This window comes from Felis catus, chromosome A3, assembly GCF_018350175.1.
Source record: "Felis catus isolate Fca126 chromosome A3, F.catus_Fca126_mat1.0, whole genome shotgun sequence".
Taxonomy (NCBI): Eukaryota; Metazoa; Chordata; class Mammalia; order Carnivora; family Felidae; genus Felis; species Felis catus.
This window is the reverse complement of record NC_058370.1, coordinates 123,322,053-123,344,173: the sequence shown is the minus strand read 5'-3', so window position 1 is coordinate 123,344,173 and position 22,121 is coordinate 123,322,053. Positions and strand designations below refer to the sequence as shown.

Sequence of the window (22,121 nt, the reverse complement as noted above, 5' to 3'; positions counted from 1 at the left end):
TGCTGTTGCTGTTTTATTTGCTTTTCTCTCAGTTTTCCCAGTTTACTTGACTAATCTTATATTGGGCAATGTCTACATTAACCTGTCAATTTGAAACATTAAGGCGTCATAAGTGTGAGTGCCTTTATGTCTAATGTTGATTCACTTTTAATTTAAATGTCATCAGAGGTTCAAAGGCCAATTTCCTCACCGTTATGGTCAGAGAAGGAAAATGAGTATATGAGAAACTTTTTAAAGCAAAAAGATAATGTGAAAGAAGTGTAGACTTTCTGTTTTCAAAGAACCCATAACTGTCTTGGCAAATATAGCCAAAGCCATTGGTGGCCCGCCCAGTATCCTTTTATGCCTTCTTTCTTACTGACAGAACCTCAGCCTCCTGTGCCATATGTGCAGGCATGTGACATAATCTTTCCATTGAGATATAAGTGAAATCTGCTAGATGTTCTGCAAAGATGTTTACTTTTAAGAATCAATGTAAATGAATGCATTGGGTATGGCTTCTGCTATCCCCTTTCTTTCCTGAAAGGAGCATACATTTTGAGGTTATAGCAGCCATCTTGCAACTTTAATGTGTCTATAGTGAGAACAATGTCAAGAGGATCACAGGAGTGCTAGTCCTTAAACTGTTTTGCTTCTAAACAAATGCCCTTGACCCCTTACCAAGAGACTGCTTGTTATGTAAGAAAATGAGCTTCAACTTGCATAGACCACCATAAATAAAGTCTTCAGTATATTCATCTAACTGATACGTTAGAGAAAATTAATTTAAACAACCACACAACAAAGTCATAGTGAAGAGCCACATATGTGGTGTAGATGAAAAATGGTTGTAATTTTCCTGGACTTCTTCACATGCAGGGTAGCATTTACACAGCTCTGTGAGAAGAGCCATGCTGGCCCTGGGCTACGGCACACCTGCATTTCCAACCATACGCAGTTAGTTTGCACTTTCTGTTAAAATCTCTTCACTTATCTTCCTGTTCAATGCCACTTGCTTTCTCATTTCTAAAGACAAGATTGCAAAGTAATTAACTGTGTTCCCTGGCCAGCAACCAGGAATTGGGGGGGGGGGGTCCACAGCATCTTCTACAGAGTGCTGAGAATGATTTTTTTCGCTTTAAAACCTTCAAGAGAGTATATTGAGAGATCTTTCTTTTCTCTAATGAATTACTAGAGTGAAACACAAATGGTTAGAACTGCTAGAGAATATGTCTCCAGACTGTTTCATTGTGGAACATAAGGAATCCTGACTAAACACTAGCATGTAAGAATAGAGAAATTAAATTCAGGAAAATAAGTATAAAAACTCAATAATTTCTGGGACGTTGTTTTAGCACTCTAGAAATCTTGGAATCTCAGAACTGATAGCACAAGAGGAATCAACTTTAAGTGCTGAATTATTTAATTAAATTAATTTTGTCTTAATTTATTATAATTATTGGTCCATAATGATGCTAGCACTTTGCTGAGCATTTAAAGGAAAACAAATGCACAAACTGGACATGGATTGCCTCGGTCTTTGCACTGTTGGAAATTTCTATAATCACGGTGATGATAACAAGCGACAATAGAATTGTGCTATAAAGTCTGTTTTGGAACTTCAGCTCATTTGGAGACTATTTCATGCAAATGGAATTTTTCTGGGGAAAAGTCAATACTGATCATCAACTTGTACTTTCCAAATGCATACATCATAATGTCTCTCATTGTGGAACCTCTCATTCGTTCATTAATTCATTATTTTGAGCATGTAAAAATATTAAACCCTGTTTTTCACAGTTGAATTACCTTCCTCCAGTTACATTCCATACCTAGAAACTCCAACTTATCAAGCAGTCTATGCATTGATCAGATCTCTTTAACTGTCAAGTAAAAGTTCAAGTAGAGCTGGCTTAAACAAACAGAAAAAAAAAGATGTACTGGCTAACATAATATTAAAAAGTAAACATTCATTGTGGCTGAGATGAATAGGAGTCAGGGACTCAATACTCACCAAGAGTTATTTCCAAGCACTCCCCGTCCTTCTCTTACTAGGCCTCACTCTGGCTGTCATCATTTCATTTATCGGAATTCTTAGTGTGTGGTTCTGGGATGGAACTAACTACATGAGAGATTTCTACAAGCCATTTAATGTTTAGAAGGTGGGTGTAGGTTCAGGTGCTGTTGAAGTTAGCATGTGCTGTCACAGGTCTGCTGGCTTACCATGTTGGCAGGAGTTAAAAGCCAGGCATGCAGCCTCCAGCAACCACTGGGTCACCTTCTTCAGTTTTTCCAGCTCCTCAGTCAAGTATATGTTTAGATCTGTGAAGAAAGGCACCGTCTTGTGTAATTAACCTGCATCATCAAATGTGAAGGCTTAGAGGCAGTGAGAAATTGATAAGGGGTCCAGTGCATCATCATAAGATCTAGGTCATCTCATGGTTCCTTCGTCCTTTCTCTCCAGAGCTTCGTATCCATCTCTCCTTCCCAACTTCCTGCCATGTGGACTTAAGCCTCCAGCACCATATGCAAAAGCACAAGTCATACATAGATTATTTAACTACCTAGTATTTAGCTGCTACTATTAAACTAACTACTGCAATTGTATAGTCAACTCCCTATAGTCAATCCCTTAATCTATATAACTGCAAGGGATCCTGCTTCTCTAATTGAATCCTGGCTAATAAATTGCCCATTTGAAGTTAAGAATAAAAAGAATGTTTTACTTTAAATGTTTGCTGAATTAATGCATGAATATAATAAATGAAGTTATTCTTGGTGCACAACACTCATTCATTTACTTACCCATTTAGGACACATCCTGCTATCTATACATCCATTTATTCTATATACCCATTTGTCCATCCTTATGGCTAAGTACTGTTTTTAAGTATCCATAAAAACCACTGTAAATAATGACTCTCTTACACATACACCTGAATTCAAATGGAAGATGACAGCAGACCTGGGTCAGTAACATGTTGCAATTGACTTCAACGTGGGGAAATGAAGACTAACTTTACAGCTGAAAGTACTGGAGAATTTTAAGTTGATGAAAAGTAATTACCTGGGCAATGAAGCAGCATGAAACACTATAAATGGCGGCATTAAAACACTGATTGGGAATCAGCTGATTTCTCGGGTGAATTTTCCATGAAATCTCAGTTAAAATACAACAAAATTTAGGGCAATTTCCTTCCTAGAAATATTTTATCTATCTATTTTTATATGTCTCTTGTCAAACTAGATACATGTTTGATCAGATTTATCTATTCCCTTCTGTTTGACTCTCTCTTGATGTTTACATGATAGGTTATATCAGTGCAAGTGTTTGCAGTGAACCCTGGCCTTAGTTCTATTTACCACTGGAGTATAACTCACACAGAAGCTCCAATAAGGCTTAAGGTCATGATGCATAAGAAATGAGAGTCAGTTTGCTGCAATCTCTCTCCTGGCCTTGTCTACTAAACGCATTTACTCTTCTTTCAGTTTTAGAGCTGTTCTTTCTACCAAGCACAGTGGAAAAGTGCCCTTACCCTGCGAGCATCTTTTTCCTATATTCTCTTCAGAGATCTCTCATACTTCCTATGGCTCATGATATCTTTCTCTGACTTTCAGGCACATACCTTTGAGTACAACTGCCAGAAGCAAATGTCATCCTTTTACTTTTATCAATAGTCTTTCAGAGTTTGCACAAGTGACTTGCTTCTCAACTGCTGCTGAGCAGTAGAGAAAGCACAGGAGGATTTTACATGGAAAGAGCATTTCAACTGCAGAGAGACTCTATAACTCTCTGAAGCACATTTCCTGGGATGTATAGCCCGGAAGCTTGTACTAAGCAAGGAAATAAAGTAGTGGCAAGTTGAGTGGCCACTCTATGCTCTGAATAACGGTTCTTATTTCTGGGTTAAATAAGAGGAAAGAGAAAGGGAATGACTTCACTGAAGTCAATATTCATTAAATAAGGGTGTCTGGGTGGTTCAGTCAGTTAAGCATCCAACTCTTGATTCTGGCTCAGGTCATAATCTCACTGTTCTTAAGTTTTAGTCCTGTGTTGGGCTCTGAGCTGATAGCATGGAGCCTGCTTGGGATTCTCTCTCTCTCCTTCTTTCTCTGTCTCTCTCTCTGTCTCTGTCTCTCTCTCTGTCTCTCTCTCTCTCTCTCTCAATAAATAAATAAGCTTTAAAAATATTTATTAAATAAACACTGGGTCTTTACTCATTTTGGGGATATGTGAAAAAGACTTGGTCTCTGACTTCATGCTGCTTAGAGTCTAGAAGGAGAGTCAGAAATCAACTAAAAGGAGAGTTAAATAAATGCAAATCCCAATAAGTTCTAAGCAGGTGTAAAGAGAGTAACTGGGAGAAGAAAGAAGAAAGGGGATCCTATTTTAGTTAAAGTTGCCATTCCAGCTTCCACAAGGAGGTGACATGTAGTTGTGACATGAGCAATGTGCGACAACAGTCCTGTGAAGAACCTTAACCTTAGGTGTTTCTAGCCATCTTGCTTTGAGCCTGAAGAGGAACCATATAATTCAGATTCCTCTAGCACCTCCAGGTACCTGTCTATGCACTCTGTCTTCTGTCCTTATGCCACTAAGTATACATTCTATTTTTCTAAAGAAACGAGAACCCTTATTTTTAGTGATGTACATACTGTGGACCTACTTTGCACAAGTCACTGAGCTGGGTAAAATGATAAATGCATCAGAACTATAGAATACAGATCCTGATATCAAGGGATGGTCTTGAGTATTCCGTACGAAGATGAAAGTAAATCAGGATATCTTGGAGAATTAAACTCTATGATTTATTAAAAATAAAGACTAAAACAGGACCACACTATTCACTTGGAAATGTGATAAAATATACAATGTTAATATGAATTGAAGGTTTCACAATTTATAACCCTTCCAGCTTAACAAATATTTGTTAAATGACTATTCTGTACCTACTATGATAGGCCCGTGAAATAAGAGCATTTTTGAGATGATGTTTCTACCTTTAAAGTCATAGAGATGCATTTTACTATTAACAATTTATTCAACAAAAGTGAAATATTACACATATCGTGGCTTCCTTTTGAAATTTACAGAGTCACACACATTTATTTTCTATGATGTCTCTGTACAGCCTCCTCATCTTCCATGTCTCCACTACTTTTTTACTTCAAAGTAAAATTCTTGTTCATAGTCCCTAGTGTTACAAAGCAGTGTGCATGCTGTGACATTCATCTGCCTGCACACAACAGGCATTTTCAGCAGGAAGTACAGAATAAAATAGAAAGCAAGTAAGAAGGGAAATAAGGTATTTATTGGATGCTGTTGAATGAGCACAGAGAAAGAAGGCAAATTAGTGAAAAGTGGCACTGCCTGAAACAAGTATCATGATAGCACTATGTTGTAAATACTCTCTATGCACACCTACACATCTATACATAAGTAGGCACACATACCCACACACCCACAAACATGGCTTTGCTTGCCCTTCCCTTGGAGGCAGCTGGCACATCCCTATAGTCTTTATTAATGCTCATAGGAGATTGGTTGGTTTACTGTACATGGGCTTAGGAGATGGACAAACCTGGTTTTAAATCCCAACTCTGTCAATTAATTGGCTATTCATTCTTCAGAGAATAATTTGCCCTCCATCTATCTCTGTTTTCACATCTGTGAAATGTGGACAGTGATGGCTTATCAGTTGGAATAGTATAAGGATGAGTCCCTGGTCCACAATCAGCACTCAATAAATGGTTGCCATTGTATTAGGTGAATGAAGAGTTGTGGTTCTTAGAAAATGATAAGACTGAGTTAACTGGAATTGACCTAGAATAAACATTTTTTTAATGTTTATTTATTTTTGAGAGAGAGAGATGGAACATGAGTGGAGAAGGGTCAGAGAGAGAGAGACAGAATATGAAGCAGGGTCATCCTGGGACTCTAACTCAAAAACCATGAGATCATGATCTGAGCTGAAGTCAGATTCTTCTGACTGAGCCACCCAGGTGCCCCTAGAACAAACATTTTTAAAAGCTAGGTAAGGGGCGCCTGGGTGGCGCAGTCGGTTAAGCGTTCGACTTCAGCCAGGTCACGATCTCGCAGTCCGTGAGTTCGAGCCCCGCGTCAGGTTCTGGGCTGATGGCTCGGAGCCTGGAGCCTGTTTCTGATTCTGTGTCTCCCTCTCTCTCTGCCCCTCCCCTGTTCATGCTCTGTCTCTCTCTGTCCCAAAAATAAATAAAAAACGTTGAAAAAAAATTAAAAAAAAAAAAGCTAGGTAAAATTTCACAAAAATGCTACTAAAATATTTGAAATACATAAATGAACTCTTAAAGAAATTAAATGCGTGAGAATTTCATCCAGAAGTAGAGAGGGATCTGAAATTAAGAGCAGTGAGTACATGAAATTGATGCTGTGGCCACCCTCTCCTGGCCTTACCTACCAAGCCCCATTCACTCTTTGGCCACCTAGGGCAAGGGCTGGAAGGGGGCAGCCATGAGGTTGAGAGCAGGTATTAAGTGTGGCTTTTGAAGTCCTTAATGGGAAGGTTTATAAGACTTGGATTTGTGATAAATAATGAGTATATACAAGACTCCTGCATAGACCCAGTGACCCTTACAGACCTCTCTCTGTATAAAGTAGAAAAGAAAAAAGTCCAGCAACCTGCACAATAGGACAATCACCACATACCTCTAAAACTGGAAGTGAATGAGGAAGGTAAAAAAAAAAATGAGTATTGGGGAAAATCTGTTTGAGAATGTAGATGTCCTCCTTCATTCCATGACTTTGGGGACTAAGCTATCCCTCCACCAAGGAAATCTCGATGTTTATTCTCTACAGATGGTAAAATGGATGGTCCCTGAAATGGGGGAACCCAGACACTGTCATGAGATGAAAAGGAACATGTGTATAATGAATGCTGAACCTCAGTCCCCCAGCCCCTTCTCCCAACATGGTTCTCAGAACCGTGGAGGATTGGGAGATTTCGACATAGATCACCTAGCTAACTGAAGGGGAAAGGTCTGAAAATACTGTGGGGTAGAGTGAGGAGCTAAACAGAGGTCACCCAGACCACCTTGTATAAAACTGAAGTCAACATCTGTCTTCCCACATCAGTGCTGCTAATCAGTTTGACAGTGTTCCACTATCCTCTTAATTATGAGAATGGAGGGTCACCAGACACTGAGGGATCCTCCACAAGGAACATTGTTATCAAAACAATCAGAAACAAGCAACTTGGAGGAAACAGACTATGGAAGGAGTGAAAAAAAGAGGAAGAAACTATAATTAATATCTTCAAGGAGATGAGAAAATACTGAATAGTTGAAATTACAAGAAATTCTAACAAAAATAAAACAAAAAAAGAACATAGGATTGAGGTAAAGTGAAGGAGGAACATATACATTGTCAGAAATATAAAGTCTGAGAGAGTTTCCCATTCACAAACTCTTGAGGAAACAATTACTAAATGGATGTATTTCAGAAATAATAACTTTGAAAAATAGATGGATAAAGTGGAATGCACAAAAAAGGATGAGAAGCAATAAATTAGTAAACATTCTAGTAATCTATATGCATTCATTATAAAAATAAATGTAAAATCAATTTATTTTATGACATAAAAGCAAACTTAAATTGTATTATCAAAATGGTTACAAGGAAGCCGGAAGGAGTTTAGCTTATTAAACCAGCCTGAGGTCTCTGTATCGTACAGGAGGAGGATAAAAATGTGATTAACTTTAGATTTTGACAAGCATGCATGCTACTGAAGAAAAAATGAAAAAGATAGAACTTTTAATTTAATGGATGGGGCAAAAGAAAAAAAAGAGACTAAGAAAATGTAATTCAATGGAAAAAGGAAATTGAGGTGAAATTGAAGCAAAGAGAAATCAGGGTAAATGAGAAGCACAAAAGAAGACAGAATAGATTCTGCATGCAAACACACATATACAAACATATATGTCTTTGTTTATATATATATTTATATATAAAAGAAATCTTGCATATTGAAATCACCTATAAAAATGTAAATATAATAAACTAGAATTTTGAACAAGAACAAAAATGCTAATTAAGATCAATGTGAGATAATATTATATCTGTCAAATTTGTAGAAATTTACAAATATGGTAAAACTCAATTTTTGAAAAATTATGTAGAAATAGGCAACTTTATGCATAGCGAATGTGAGAATTGACACAATCACAGAGTAATTGGCAGAGTAATTGGCAGTCTAGTAAAGGTAAAAATATACGTACCCAATGCCCCAGCAGTCCAACTACTCCATAAATGTGTTCTCCAGAGAAATTCTCATACATGTGCAAAATATATGTTGTACTAGTTACAACGCTGTAAAAATGTTTGTGATAGTAAAAAATGTAAACAACCCAACTGGTCCACAATAAAATAAATGAATAAACTGATAAATGATACTCTTTAATAATCATTAAAATGCATGACTTATATTTGTAGGAACCACCAAAAGCCTGATTCACGGGTGGTGAAAACATGGGTACAATAGAAGTAAAAAACAATGACTGATAGTACATCTCAGCCATAGCAGACTATCTCAAGAGAGGGAAGAAGGGAAGGGAAGAAATAGGTAGGCATTTTGCTGAATCTGTAAAGTTATCTTCACAAGGAATTCTAAAGCCATTTGGCAGAATGTAAATGTCTTTTTTCATATGGGTGTTGAATGCATGAATGGCTCTGATTCAATTTCCTGTGATTTTCTATATTTTTGAAAGAATTCATTATTTAAAATTGAAAGAATACAATAAATGAATGAAAAGGTAGGTAAATGGAGGAATTAGCATCCTCAGAGTCATGTAAATTTTATATTTAGCCTGTTGTTTCACAGTAGTATAATTAAAATGAAAACTACCTAATAATAACTCCCTTTTCCATATCACTCTACATTTCAAGAAGGACTGCCTCTATAAAAAATGACTCAGGAAAGCTTATTGTGGATGCTATCAACAGAACAGCAAATTACACTTGGAGTTTAGAATTTGGAGACATAGGATTTTCTGAGTGCATGGGGGGTTCATTCCTAACGTGATATTAAGACACTTGAGAGTGAATCTCTTTTAATATCACATGTGCATGAATTTGTGGCTTAGTTCCTAAAATGTATTTTAAAATATTCTGAATGAGTCATACTGCTGAATTAACCAAACTGTTCCTTAAGGGGGCTTTGGGAAGAGAAGTGAGAAGCATGCAAGTTCTAAGGTTGTGTTGAACCCATAGCCACAACTCATATACTTAATTGCTGGTGTCTCCCTGTCCTGAGTAGGTTCTCAATGCCCAGGTAGGAAATATGCATGGGCTTTGTATTAGGGTGACTACGATCCCTAGTGTGGTTGAAGTGACTTTCCTTTAAACTTCATAGCACCCTGAAAATAGCTCTATCATAGTTCTGACCACAATTATTGTGACTGTAGTATATTTATGGGATTCTTCCATTGATTGTGTACTGCATTGATTTTCTTTTAAAAAACAAACTTTTTATTTAAAAACAGACATTTATCTAGAATTCACAATGTATGAGTTAGGGGAAAATGGGATACAACATTTACTCAGCAGCAGCCTACAGTTTACTGTAGTCATTTTCAATCCTAGCTGCAAACTGAAGATCTTCAAGGAAGAATATGTGTATATGTGTGTATATGTATTTTCCATCTCTCTGGAGTATTTTACACAATTTCCGTTAAAGGTTGATTTTGGTTACACTGTGAATATACCTATACACATGTTTTTTAAGACTTAATTTTTTTAAGAGAAGTTTTAGGTTTACAGCAAAGTTGAGAGGGAGGTATGGAGATTTTCCATGTACCTCCTGCCCCCATACTTTCCTAGCCTTCCCCATTATCAACACCACTCATGAGAATGATAGATTTTTTTTTTTTTACCGGGGATAAACCTATATTGATATATCATAATCACTTAAAGTACATAATGTGCCATAGGGTTCACTGTGTTGTACATTCTATGGGTACGTTGGGGAAACGTTCATACGTTTCATGTATAAATGGCATTTATTCACCATTATATCATATATAGACTATTTTCCCTGCCTTAAAAATACTCTGTATTCTACCTGTTTATCTCTCCTCCTCCTCTGCCTCTTGCCATGGACCTGCAACCACTTATTTTTTTTCCCATCTCCGTAGTTTTGCATTCTCCAGAATGTCATATGGTTGGAATCATACAATATGCAGCCTTTTTAGATTGGCTTATTTTACTTAGTGATATGCATTTAACTTTCCTCTATGTCTTTTCATGGCTTGATAGCTCATTTCTTTTTAGCACTGAATAATATTCCACTGTCCAGATGTTTATATATCCATCACCTACTGAAGGACATCTTTGTTGCTTCCAAGTTTTGACAATTATGAATAAAGCTGCTATAAATATCCATGTGTGGGTTTTTGTATAGACATAAGTTTTCAACTCCTTTGGGTAAACACCAAGGGGCTCAGTTGCTGGATCATATGGTAAGAGTACATTTAGTTTTGTAGGAAACCACCACACTGGCTTCCAAAGTAGCTGTATCATTTTGTATTCCCATCAGCAATAAATGACAGTTCCTACTGCTCCACATCCCCACCAGCATTAGTTATTGTCAGTATTCCAAATTTTGTTAATTCTAATGGGTATGTGGTGGAATCTCATTGTTGTTTTAATTTTAAATACCCTGGTAACATGTGATGGGGATATCTTTTTATATGCTTAGTTTCCATCTGTATATCTTCTTTGGTGATATGTCTGTTAAGGCCTTTGGCCCATTTTATAATCAGGATGCTTATTTTCTTGTTGAGTTTTAAGAGTTCTTTATATATTTTAGGTAACACTTCTTTATCAGATGTGTTTTTTGCAAATATCTTCTCCAAGTCTGTGTTCTGTCTTCTGGTTCTCTCGATATTGCCTTTCACAAAGCAGAAGTTTTTAACTTTAATGAAGTCCAGATTATCAATGATGTCTTTCATGGATTTTGTCTTTGGTATTACACCTAAAAAAAGCATCAGTGCATCTAAGGTCACCTAGGTTTTCTCCTATATTATTTTAAAGTTTTAAAAATATAGTTTTGCTATATTATACTATATTTATATTATACTATATTTATATATATTATGTATATACTATATTTATATACTATATATATAATATATTTATATTTTGCTATATTATACTATATTTATATATTTATCTTTATATTAAATATAAATATATATTTATATTTATATCAAAATAAATATACATTTATCTTTATATTATCTTTATATTATATTAATATACTATATTTATATTTGTGATCTGTTTTTAAGTTAATTTTTGTGAACAGAGTAAGGTCTGTATCTAGATGATTTTTTTTTTTTTTGCATGCGGATGCCCAGTTGTTCCAGCACCATTTCTTTTGTTGTTGTTGTTTTTGTTTTGTTTTGTTTCTTGAGAGAGAGGTTGAGAGCTCATGCTTGAGTGCATCTGTGCAGGGGAGGGACAGAAGGAGAGGAAGAAAGAATCTTAGCCTGATGTAGGGCTCAATCTCCTGTAAGAGCATGGCCTGAGCCAGAATCAAGAATCAGATGCTTAATTGCCTGGACCACCCAGGCGCCCCACCATTTTTTGATAATACTATATTTGCTTCATTGTATTGTCTTTGGTCCTTTGTCAAGGGTTGACTACACTTATGGGAGTCTATTTCTGGGATATCTGTTCCATTCCATTGATCTATTTGTGTATTCTTTCTCCAATACTACACTGTCTTGATTAGGTAGTTTTATAGTAATTCTTGAAGTTGGGTAGTATCAGTCCTCCAATTTTGTTATTGTCCTTCAATATAGTGTTGGGTATTCTGGGTCTTTTGTCTCTCTGTAAATACTTTAAAAACAGTTTGGTGATATCTATAAAATAACTTTCAAAGATTTTGACTGGGATTGCATTGAATATATAGATCAAGTTGGAAATAACTGACATCTTGACAATATTGAGTCTTTCTATCCATGAGTATGGATATCTTTCCGTTTATTTAGATCTTCTTTGATTTATTTTGTCAGAGTTTTGTAGTTTCCCTCATATAGATTTTTTATGTATTTTGTTAGATTTATACCTAGGTATTTAATTTTGGATGATGCTAATATAAATGGTATTGTATTTTTAATTTCAAATTCCCATTTTTCATTGTTGGTATATAGGAAAGCAATTGACTTTTGTATAATAACCTTGTGTCTTGCAACCTTGCTATTATGCTTATTAGTTCCAGGAACTGTTTTGTAGATTCATTTGGATTTTCTACATAGATGATGATGTCGTCTGCAAATGAAGACAAGATTTCACCTTCCTTCCCAGTCTATATACCTTTTATTTCCTTTTCCTGCCTTGTTGCATTTGCCAGAACTTCCAATAAAATAGTGAAAAAGCTTAGTAGAAAGCTATATGATCCTAACCAGATGAACTATAGTACTTTATATTGAGTACTGCTTCACAAAGCTAAATCATTCTGTAGTGTTGCACAGGGTTCTAAGGAATAGGAGGATATCTATTCTGTATTCCCGCTTCTACATATGGCAATTTTTCAAGCACTCAAGCACCCTAGGCCATGAAATTTTCTTTTATTTGGGGTACTACTATTCTACAGTGATCCCCTCTCTCAAAAGCAGCTGAGCAATCTGGAAGAACTGCAAGAACTTAAAAACAGAGCCAATGGGATTCAGTCAGAATGACTATCTTTCTACACAACTGTCATGTCTTTTCTCTGTCTCTGCTAACCATTTTTGCTTTCCCCTATTGTCTTCAAGATCCATCCTTTTAGAATCGTATCTCAGTTAGCCTACCACTTTCTTTCTTTTTTTTTAATTCTTATTTATTTTTTTAATTTACATCTAAGTTAGCGTATAGTACAACAATGATTTCAGGAATAGATTCCTTAATATCCCTTACCCATTTAGCCCACCCCTCTCCCACAACCCCTCCAGTAACCCTCTGTTTGTTCTCCATATTTAAGAGTCTCTTCTATTTTGTCCCCCTCCCTGTTTTTATATTATTTTTATTTCCCTTCCCTTATATTCATCTGTTTTGTGTCTTTAAGTCCTTATATGAGTGAAGTCATATGATACTTGTCTTTCTCTGACTGACTAATTTCACTTAGCATAATACCCTCTAGTTCCATCTATGTAGCTGCAAATGGCAAGATTTCGTTCTTTTTTTATTGCCGAGTAATACTACATTGTATATATATTCCACATCTTCTTTATCCATTCATCCATCGATGGACATTTGGGCTCTTTCCATACTTTGGCTATTGTTGATAGTGCTGCTATAAATATTGGGGTGCATGTGCCCCTTTGAAACAGCACGTGTATCCCTTGGATAAATATTTAGTAGTGCAATTGCTGGGTCCTAGGGTAGTTCTATTTTTAATTTTTTGAGGAACCTCCATACTGTTTTCCAGAGTTACCCTACTACTTTCTTATTCTCATTCTTCTTTCCATTGTTCAAAGGTCTGCATACTTTGAAATAGGAGTGGCTCCTTAGGTTTTGGCTCCTTTTAGAGACCATCTGAAAGGCCTTGTTCATTGATTTTTCCAGCTGAGGCATGACTAACCCAAAGACCTGTTGAGTCCAAATTTGTTTCACTCCCAATATTCAGTCACAGAACAGTGTTCTTTTCTTTCTTTCTTTTGTTTCTATGTATATACCAAATAGGTAACATGATGATAAGAAAAATAAAGTGGTACAAAATCATTTATTATACAGGGCTACCATCTATGGCTGCACGGTTTGTGCACTGCACCCCAAGAGAAGCATTTGGATGGACCCAGATATAAATGTTGTCCCTGGAGCTGCTGGATTTGGTAGCCATGCTTAAAGGCATACACCTGTTTGCCAGGGGGCTTCTACCAGCTTTTAATTAAGAATGTCCCATTTGGGGACTTTTAATTGCCTGCAGGCATATCTAGAAAATTCAGACCTCTTGCATTCTCACAAATTCTTTCCTATCCATAGAGTTCTTTTTTTTAAAAAATTTTAATGTTTATTTTTGAAAGAGAGAGACAGAGTGCAAGCATGAGAGAGGCAGAGAGAGACAGAGACACAGAACTGGAACCAGGCTCCAGCACAGAGCCTGATGCAGGGCTTGAACCATGAGCCATGAGATCATGACCTGAGCTGAAGTTAGATGCTTAACTGACTGAGCTACCCAGGAACCCCTCCTATCCATAGAGTTCTAAAGGATCAAATTGTAAACTATGTACCAGCATTAGCTTTTCCAAAGTTGTTAAAGTGATATGTTCTCATTCCACATTTGGAATCTTATAACAATAGAACGGTAGGACTAAAAAAAGCCTTGGAGAGCGTCAGGTATACTCTCCTTATTTATAAAGACCGATACAAATTAAAATAAATGTCATATATATATATATATATATATATATATATATATATATGCCCTTTTCTCATTGGGTTGTTGTATGCTTATATTAAATGTAGGTTTATAGGCCATTTTGAAATCTTGAAGTAAAGGCTAAAATATGGAAGTAAAATCATCTGTCTCTGAAACAAGAGATAACATAAATGTGATGGGGCCCTCTTAACTGTAGTGACAGTTTAATATGGAAGGTGTGTCCTTAAGTTATTTTATAATGGATTAACAGTGAACCTAGATTCTCTACAATTTCTTTTTACATTTTAAGAACTGACCCTAATTTTGAGTAGATACTTCATTAATATTCATTTGTATATAATTGCCTTAATTTCAGTGATAATGACTTCAGCTACCAACTGTTTGATTGATGGAACTTGTGTCTTCTCTGGAAAGGAGCTAAGATATAAAAATCACACCATTCATGCATGCCTGGTATTTTTAGCTGCCTTTAATTACTAACCAGCTAAATAAGCATGCAAACCACGCTGTGATTGATAGGATCTCTTGGTTGAAGTGATTTTTTTCCTCAGAATGTGGAATATGCTTGAATCAATTGAGTACTAAAAATAACCACTGAAAGCTGAATCTTCCAGAATCAGGAGGCTCTTGAATAAAGCATCTAACAAGAAGGAATTAACCTGCAATCTTTAAGACATTGTGACTGGAAAAAAGAACCAACAGAAAGTTCTCACTGAGTGCAGCAGTGTGAAAAAAAGCCTGTAACATGCCAAAACTTTATTTACTGAAGACATGCTAGGTAGCAACATGCCAGGAACAAAAGAAGACATGAACTGAAAGTCGTACGGGGCAAGAAAAAGAACCAGGCAAAGAGGATGAAATGTGTAGTTGAGTCCTGTGACCTGTAGACTGAGAACACATGGTGGCTCAGAAGTGTGTCTAACTCTGGGTGGTTGGTAGCACTTCCAACATACCAACCCAATGCTGATGAGTAGAATTTTGAGGAAGAGTCTACTCTGGAGATCTTTGGATATATCTCCAGTGTGAAAATAAAAGTGCTTTCAAACTGAGCCCATCACAATTAAAAATCAAACTGAAACAGCAACAAATCAAATAATAAATCTGGAGAAGGTTGCTGTAGCCAAGAACCAACTTGGCCAGAAAGTGTTTCCAGACACTTCTTTTGTTAATAATAAACAACATCATCCTAAAGAAACATGGTGATTAGGAAGTTGCCACCCTCTGAAAGTGTTTTAACTATATTGAATATCTAGTGTCTGATAGACTGAGAAGTTGGCTTTTGGTACCTCTTGAATTCCTTCATGTTCTTTCTTTACTGTCTGGCCCCAGTTTATCACTGGCAGAGTTTGCTCTTCCCCCACCTCTTTTTTTTCTTGGCTAAAATCCTAGACTCCAGTGTCATATCCAAGTCCCAAACCCTCAAAATAACTCACACACCACAATATTCTTTCCTCCAGCCATTCAAAACTTCTGCCCACATGGTAAGGTTAGGAAAAAAGCAATCTGCTGACTTAAATTTACACTCTATTCTTTCTTCTTCAAGAATATCTGGACTTTTAAAGAAACAATATTCTATACGACATTATAAATGTGCAGTGGATGAGTTTAGGAGACATTAAAGGTGAGACAATGAAGAACATCTGAGTTTTTTTTTTTTCTTAAATGCATTCTCTAAGTGACTCTGTGGGGTAAAGGAGGGAAGGAGAAACAACAGAAAGAAGATAGCTCTGCTGGACATATCAGTCTCCATTTAATATTTGTCAGCTGTTTATTTCTGTAAGACTATGGACATTCACTTGCTTTTGCATGCACCTCTCTAAAGGCTGGTTGTAAACATAATGACTAAGTAGTAAAGGCTCCATTGGTCTTACCATGATGTGGACTCTACCCCAGTGGCATATGTTGCCTGTCTTCTCTTCACTGATTCTGTGAAAGTGAGGATTCATGGCTGTCTTTCTCCTTCTTGCCTTCGAGAAACTATAAAGTATAGAATTGGGGGGAGAAAAAAGGAAACAATGTAAAAGAAAAGAAAAAAACCAGCAAAAATAGAACTATGATGATCTCCATGTATGATTTTCAAGGCTTAGTTACAAGAAAGGTGACCCAGGTGATTGGGCTCAGTATCTGCTCATTTTGCACACAGGGTAAAAGATTCTCCTAGGGACCTCTCAGCAGTGGTTTTGTCTGTCAGAAACTTTCACAGACTCCCTGACCATTCGACTGTGTTATTTTCTTATTTTTGTGTAGTGCAAATAACTCAACTTCCTCCTTTATATACTGAAAACAAACAAACAAAAAACAAAAAAAGGAAAAAAACGCAACAACAGTGAAATGTTTAATGTTAGAGAGTCTGAAGGCCGTGTGGGAAAGAAGGGAAGCTGTAATTATCTTAACATATGGAGAAAAGTGAGTTGCTAATGCACTTGGTTTCTTTTATTTATATTCTTCCTTCTGTTCCAAATGGCCTTACTGGGCTGTGAGCACCTGATGACACTCTCACACTGCGCCAAGGTGTGTTCATCCTGGAACCAGAGCTGGGGTAAGCCAGTATTTTCAAGTGACAAATAAAAAATGGGAAATTAAATCCCATAGCCAGGGTTCATTGTATACATAAATTCAGAGCTGGCTAAGTCAGGAATCTTCTAGGCTTGCTGTGCTAAAGAGGGATGGAGGGTAACCACTCATTCTGGGGTGAGCTTCCTGTCTTGATCCTTGTTTACACATGGTAGTCACTCACACCTGCCACTTTTATAGTTCACCAAGAAGACCTGACTCAGGACAACAGAGATTCTCAAACTGGGGAGGACAGAAAGTATTAACACTTCTTTGTTCCCAAGGTAATCTCTATATTAAAAATAAGTGTGGGGGCACCTGGATGCCTCAGTTGGTTAAGCATCTGACTTAGGCTGAGGTCATGATATCATGGTTCATGAGTTCAAGTCCCACATTAGCTCTGTGCTGACAGCTCAGAGGCTGGAGCTGCTTTATATTCTCTCTCTTTCTCTCTCTTGCCCCCTACCCCACTTGCACTGTCTCTCTTTCTCTCTCAAAAATAACATTAAAAACAACAAAAAAATTAACATTAAAAAATAAGTGTGGTAGATATTAGGAGAAGAAAGTGAATGATATAAACCATGATCGGTAAATACTTGTGAAATGAATGAATGAATGAATGCAGGATATGTCTTCCTAGAGGTGACCGATTGGGTTTGTTAAGCAGAGAATAGTGGATGAGACTACAGGGACAGAAATAATAGAATATTTTCCATTGGCCATACCCTGGGCTAAATACTTGCATGCATCATTTAATATCCAAAACAAACCAATTGAGATTAGTTTTATAATGTAAAAATTCTCATTTTACATAGGCAAAAAGTAAGGCCAAAAGAAAGTAAGTAGGCTTTATTTAGTTACATTGTTAGATGGTGAGAAAGCCAGGATATGAATCTATTTTTGTCTGATGCCAGTTCTTGATTTTTCACTACTATACTGTCTCCACATAGACTGACTGAGCCCATCTACTGCCCTCCTTTCACTCATTCTAAAATGCCTCCTCCCCATCTCTACATATGGAAGTTCTCTCTGTCCATCTATCCAGGGTACAGCTGAGATGTCAACTGTTTTTGAAGACTTTCTTGATTATCCAGTCACATGTGACCCCATGTGTTCTACATCACATGGCACTTAACCCATACCTGTCACACTGCTGACCGTATTCTGCCTTGCATCAGTTACTCTACTCTGGCCTTCTATTCTGCAGTGAATTGCAACTTCCCTGAGGAGCTGTGTTCTAGAACTCTTTGTTTCTACGTTGCTGGAATGTCTGCTTCTAAATTGTGCTAAATGTATTTTGAATTGAATCAAGGTGGGGAATCTGGCAGTTTTCTTATTTCTTATATTATTTGCTTATTAGATTCGTGGATTTGAATGTTTATAACCTGTTCCTCTGCTTTAAGTATAGATTATAAAATCATCTCAATTGGCCTGTGTCCATAACTTTATGACAGTCCTGGAAAATATGGAAACAATCACTTTAGGGAACCCATATATTTATGAAACTCATGAATCACCTATGTCTGTTGGTACCATGTGATAAGAATAGGGAAACCAGCAAGAGGGTGTTTTCAGACATGATTTTGAATGAACAAATAGTTGTAACTGTTTCGTGAAAGAACAGATGATATATAGCCATATTAAACATAGTATTATTCCCTCCTATTTAAAATCTACTACACTCTTTTTTTTTTCATATAATAGTATTTAGTCAAAGCTATCTGGGTAGAAGGAAGATAAATGAAGACTTACTTTTCGGGGGTAAAGGAAGGTTATCTTGACTGAAGTGTTTAAGTTTTCTCCTGCTATCTCCCAATCTCAGTAATGGAGTATAATAAATTACCTTCCTTCCCATAGGAGAATTATTAACATGGATGTAATATTACTCACCCCCTCTAGCTTCCTAACACACTAAAACTTTAACAAATGTTTCATTGTCTCAAGCTATGCATATTCATCCCAAAGAGGAAACTCTTCATGCAAAATGTGCTCTCCCATAGGAATACAGATAGAGGAACCCTTGAAGATCCTTATATCTACTCAGTAACAGGCTGTTACCTACATCTGGCATGTATGAATGATCAATTGAGGATCCTGAGTCCTTGATGAGAGAAGATACAGCCAGTGTAGTGGAGGGACAGGTCACTCATCTAGTCCATCAACCCACGTGAATTCATCTTGGTACATATTACAGTGATTGAAATAGATTTTAGGATACTGTCATATATACCAGGACAACTGACTATTTTCAGAACCTGACACATGTTTATCTTTATGTATTGTCTTCCCAAGATTTTATCATCTCTAAAAGTCAAGGTCTCATTGTTGCTTGAGTATAATCTACACTTAGATTGCTTGTCTTCATAGAGAACCACTTGTCTGCATTCCTCTTGTACAGATCTTTCATTGTTATGAAATCATTCGTTTCTCTCCAAACTTCTATCTTCCTTTATTCATCTCTCTTACATTGTTTACTAATTTCCACTTTGAGTTATGGGTATATGTGTATTAGCTTTTTTGAAGACGGCAAGAGTAGGACCTGTTCTGAGTCAGCCTTGTATCCTTCATAGTTGCTCTAAATATGTTATGAACAAAGAAGAAAAATTGAAAGAAAAAAGGACGATGATAACAGAAAAGAAAATTGTTTTTAAAAAAGGAAGAAAAGGAAAAGACCTCATGAAGACTTTCTCAGCATTTTTTAAAGTCTAAGCTTATTAATCCAGAAACAAGATGTAGAAAAAGATAAGTATCTTTATCTTTTTAAGTCAGGCATGCTGGATTCATATTCCAATGTGTTAATTACTAGCTGTGTGACCATGGACAATTTACTTGACCTCTTTGAAACCTAGTTTCTTTCCTAGAGAAATGGGTTTAATAAAACCTAAGTTGTGGAGTTGTTTAAAGATTACATGATTCTGGTGCATTATGAATCACATAGGACATGGTTAGCAGGCAATAGATGGTAACTATATTGCATTAACCCTTTCTAAGTGGACCTGCTTCCTAGTAAACCAACTAATTGAGTCCATTTATTTTTTCTCTAAAGCATACAGCCTTAATAGAATGACCTTTCCCAGCTTCCATTACTAAGAAATTAGGGTTGCACATATTTGTATTACAAGATACATGACAAATGCAGTAGGCTTCAAATACTGAGAAATGACTTCACTTTGAATGTCTCATTAGTGCATGTGATCGTTAGACCATAATATGGACTTGTTTTTGTGAAAAGCAGGAGGGACATACAGTTTGGCTCTTAAGGTTGAGTTAATTCTAAAGAATTAGGATGATATTTTTTGTAAGGGTATGCTGTTACCCTCTTCTAAAAGAAAAACAATTGTCTCTCTGTCCTATCTTGCTTTGCCTCTTAATAGAAACTGCAAACAGTGTAGCCTTCAATTTCTCCAAAAAAAGAAAATACATTGTTCCAACTAGTACATTAGAACACATTTGATGGCAATTAATAAGAAATCCCAACTTAAATTGACTTTCACAAAAAGGAAAACTATGGTCTCAAATAACAAGAAATTCAGTGGTAGGGCAGGCTCTGTGTAAGGTGTGTACTGTAATTGGCTCTGAATCTCTGTTTCATTTGGTTGTTTTCTCAAGTGATAACCTCATTCTTAGGTAGCATGGTGACAAAGAACAATTTCAGGCATCACATGTGGTCCTAATAACATCTGGGACCAACATGTCTCTTTCTTTGTCTTCTCAGAGGGCCTCCATAGGTTCCCCTTCAAATCTCAATCATCAGCGTTGGGCCATATACCCCCTCTAAGCTAATCCTTGGCAAGACAGTGAAGTTGAAACACATGTTGTATGAAGTCAGGATGGTTATATGAAGCAAAAGGGTTTTCTGTTAGAAAAGACCAACAATATGCACAGCATGGAGCAGGTAGCCAACAGTGATGACTCTAGTGGCTTTCTGAATATCAAATTGACTTTCTACAAGTAATGGGAAAATAAATGTAGAGTTAATTCATTGTTTTTATTGAATAAGCAAAACAAGAGTTTAGGTTTTTCAGGACTAAATCAGTCACCTCTTATTTCCAATTTTTTTTCTACTTTGTAAATATGTGTTGGCCCAAACACTTTAACCGACGTTAGCTACCTATTGATAGGTGAGTGAAGGGGGTTATTTATAAAGTTAATTAAGTAATACTTCAATGTTTAGATATCTTCAAACATACCTTAATGGCAACATCAAAATTATATGACTTTCAGGATTTCTCTTTACCTGGAAAGACAGATGCACAAGCAGATCAGGGATTATCTTGCTGTTTTCCTTCCTATCTTCTTTCTTTTTGCCCTTCTATGTATAGTTCTCATTTTCTGTTTTAGCTCCACACATTCTTTATTTGAAGCCATCCCCTTAGAGTGGAATTCTTATAAGAGGCTATGCCTATTTCCTATTACAGGAGTCTAAAGAGTTCAACCAGTAAGCTAACACAGGAACATGTAATCTAGGCTCAACTAAGCTAATACTGCTGTCCAGGGCTTCAGATCAGGGAGAAGAAGCTCAAACCTCCAGAACACAGTTGACAAATTATCCACAGATAATAGAAGTGTTGAGATTCTAACATGAATTGTCAGGGGCATGACCTAGGCTGCATTTTGTCACCTTGTTTTCTTGGTTCCTGCATGTTTTCTGAATCTGATTCCCTAGACTTTTATGGGATCTGTGTTACTTCATAAATCCTTTGTTACTTAAATGAGCCAGATTTTACTTAGGTGCTTGCACTCATGGATACTTAATAACAGGGCTCTCTTCTAACATAAGAGGTTGGGGGATATTTAGAACCAGAAATCAATGTCACAGGCATGCCTCTTTCACTTTCTTAAGACCGAAGAATTGTGATATTTTTGAGTCACATACCCTCTGCCTCCTAGTTTGGATCTAGACTATTTCTTCCACCTCTGGAAGTTTTTTCAATCAAAAAGAAGTTCATAGCTAGATGGTATGTGGGCTAAGATTACAGTCTAAGAAAATGGGTATCTTGGATCAGAAATTTCTTTTAAGACTATTCTTGCTCTGGGGTAAAAATAAAGGAAAGATAAAGAGCCACAGTTAATTTGTGGCTGTGACAATTGTTTTCAGAAGTCTGTTCTGGGCAGAAGAGACCTTTATCCTCAGATGGGCAAACTTGCTGGCTGGAGGAGAGCAGGATGTCTTCTGGCTTTGCAGAGGACAGC

At 36.6% G+C, this 22,121-nt stretch overlaps 1 protein-coding gene and 1 long non-coding RNA gene across 3 annotated transcripts in view; one reads left to right on the top strand and one right to left on the bottom strand.

Moving 5' to 3' along the window:
• TDRD15 (tudor domain containing 15) overlaps positions 1–22,121 on the top strand; it is a 701,518-nt gene that overhangs the window by 613,690 nt on the left and 65,707 nt on the right. The window lies entirely within an intron of this gene.
• On the bottom strand, positions 1,948–18,366 carry LOC123384593. The gene is made up of 3 exons (XR_006595920.1): positions 18,071–18,366; positions 16,247–16,352; positions 1,948–2,301 (listed from the first exon to the last, which is right to left on the bottom strand). It is a non-coding gene; the product is annotated as an uncharacterized LOC123384593 (long non-coding RNA).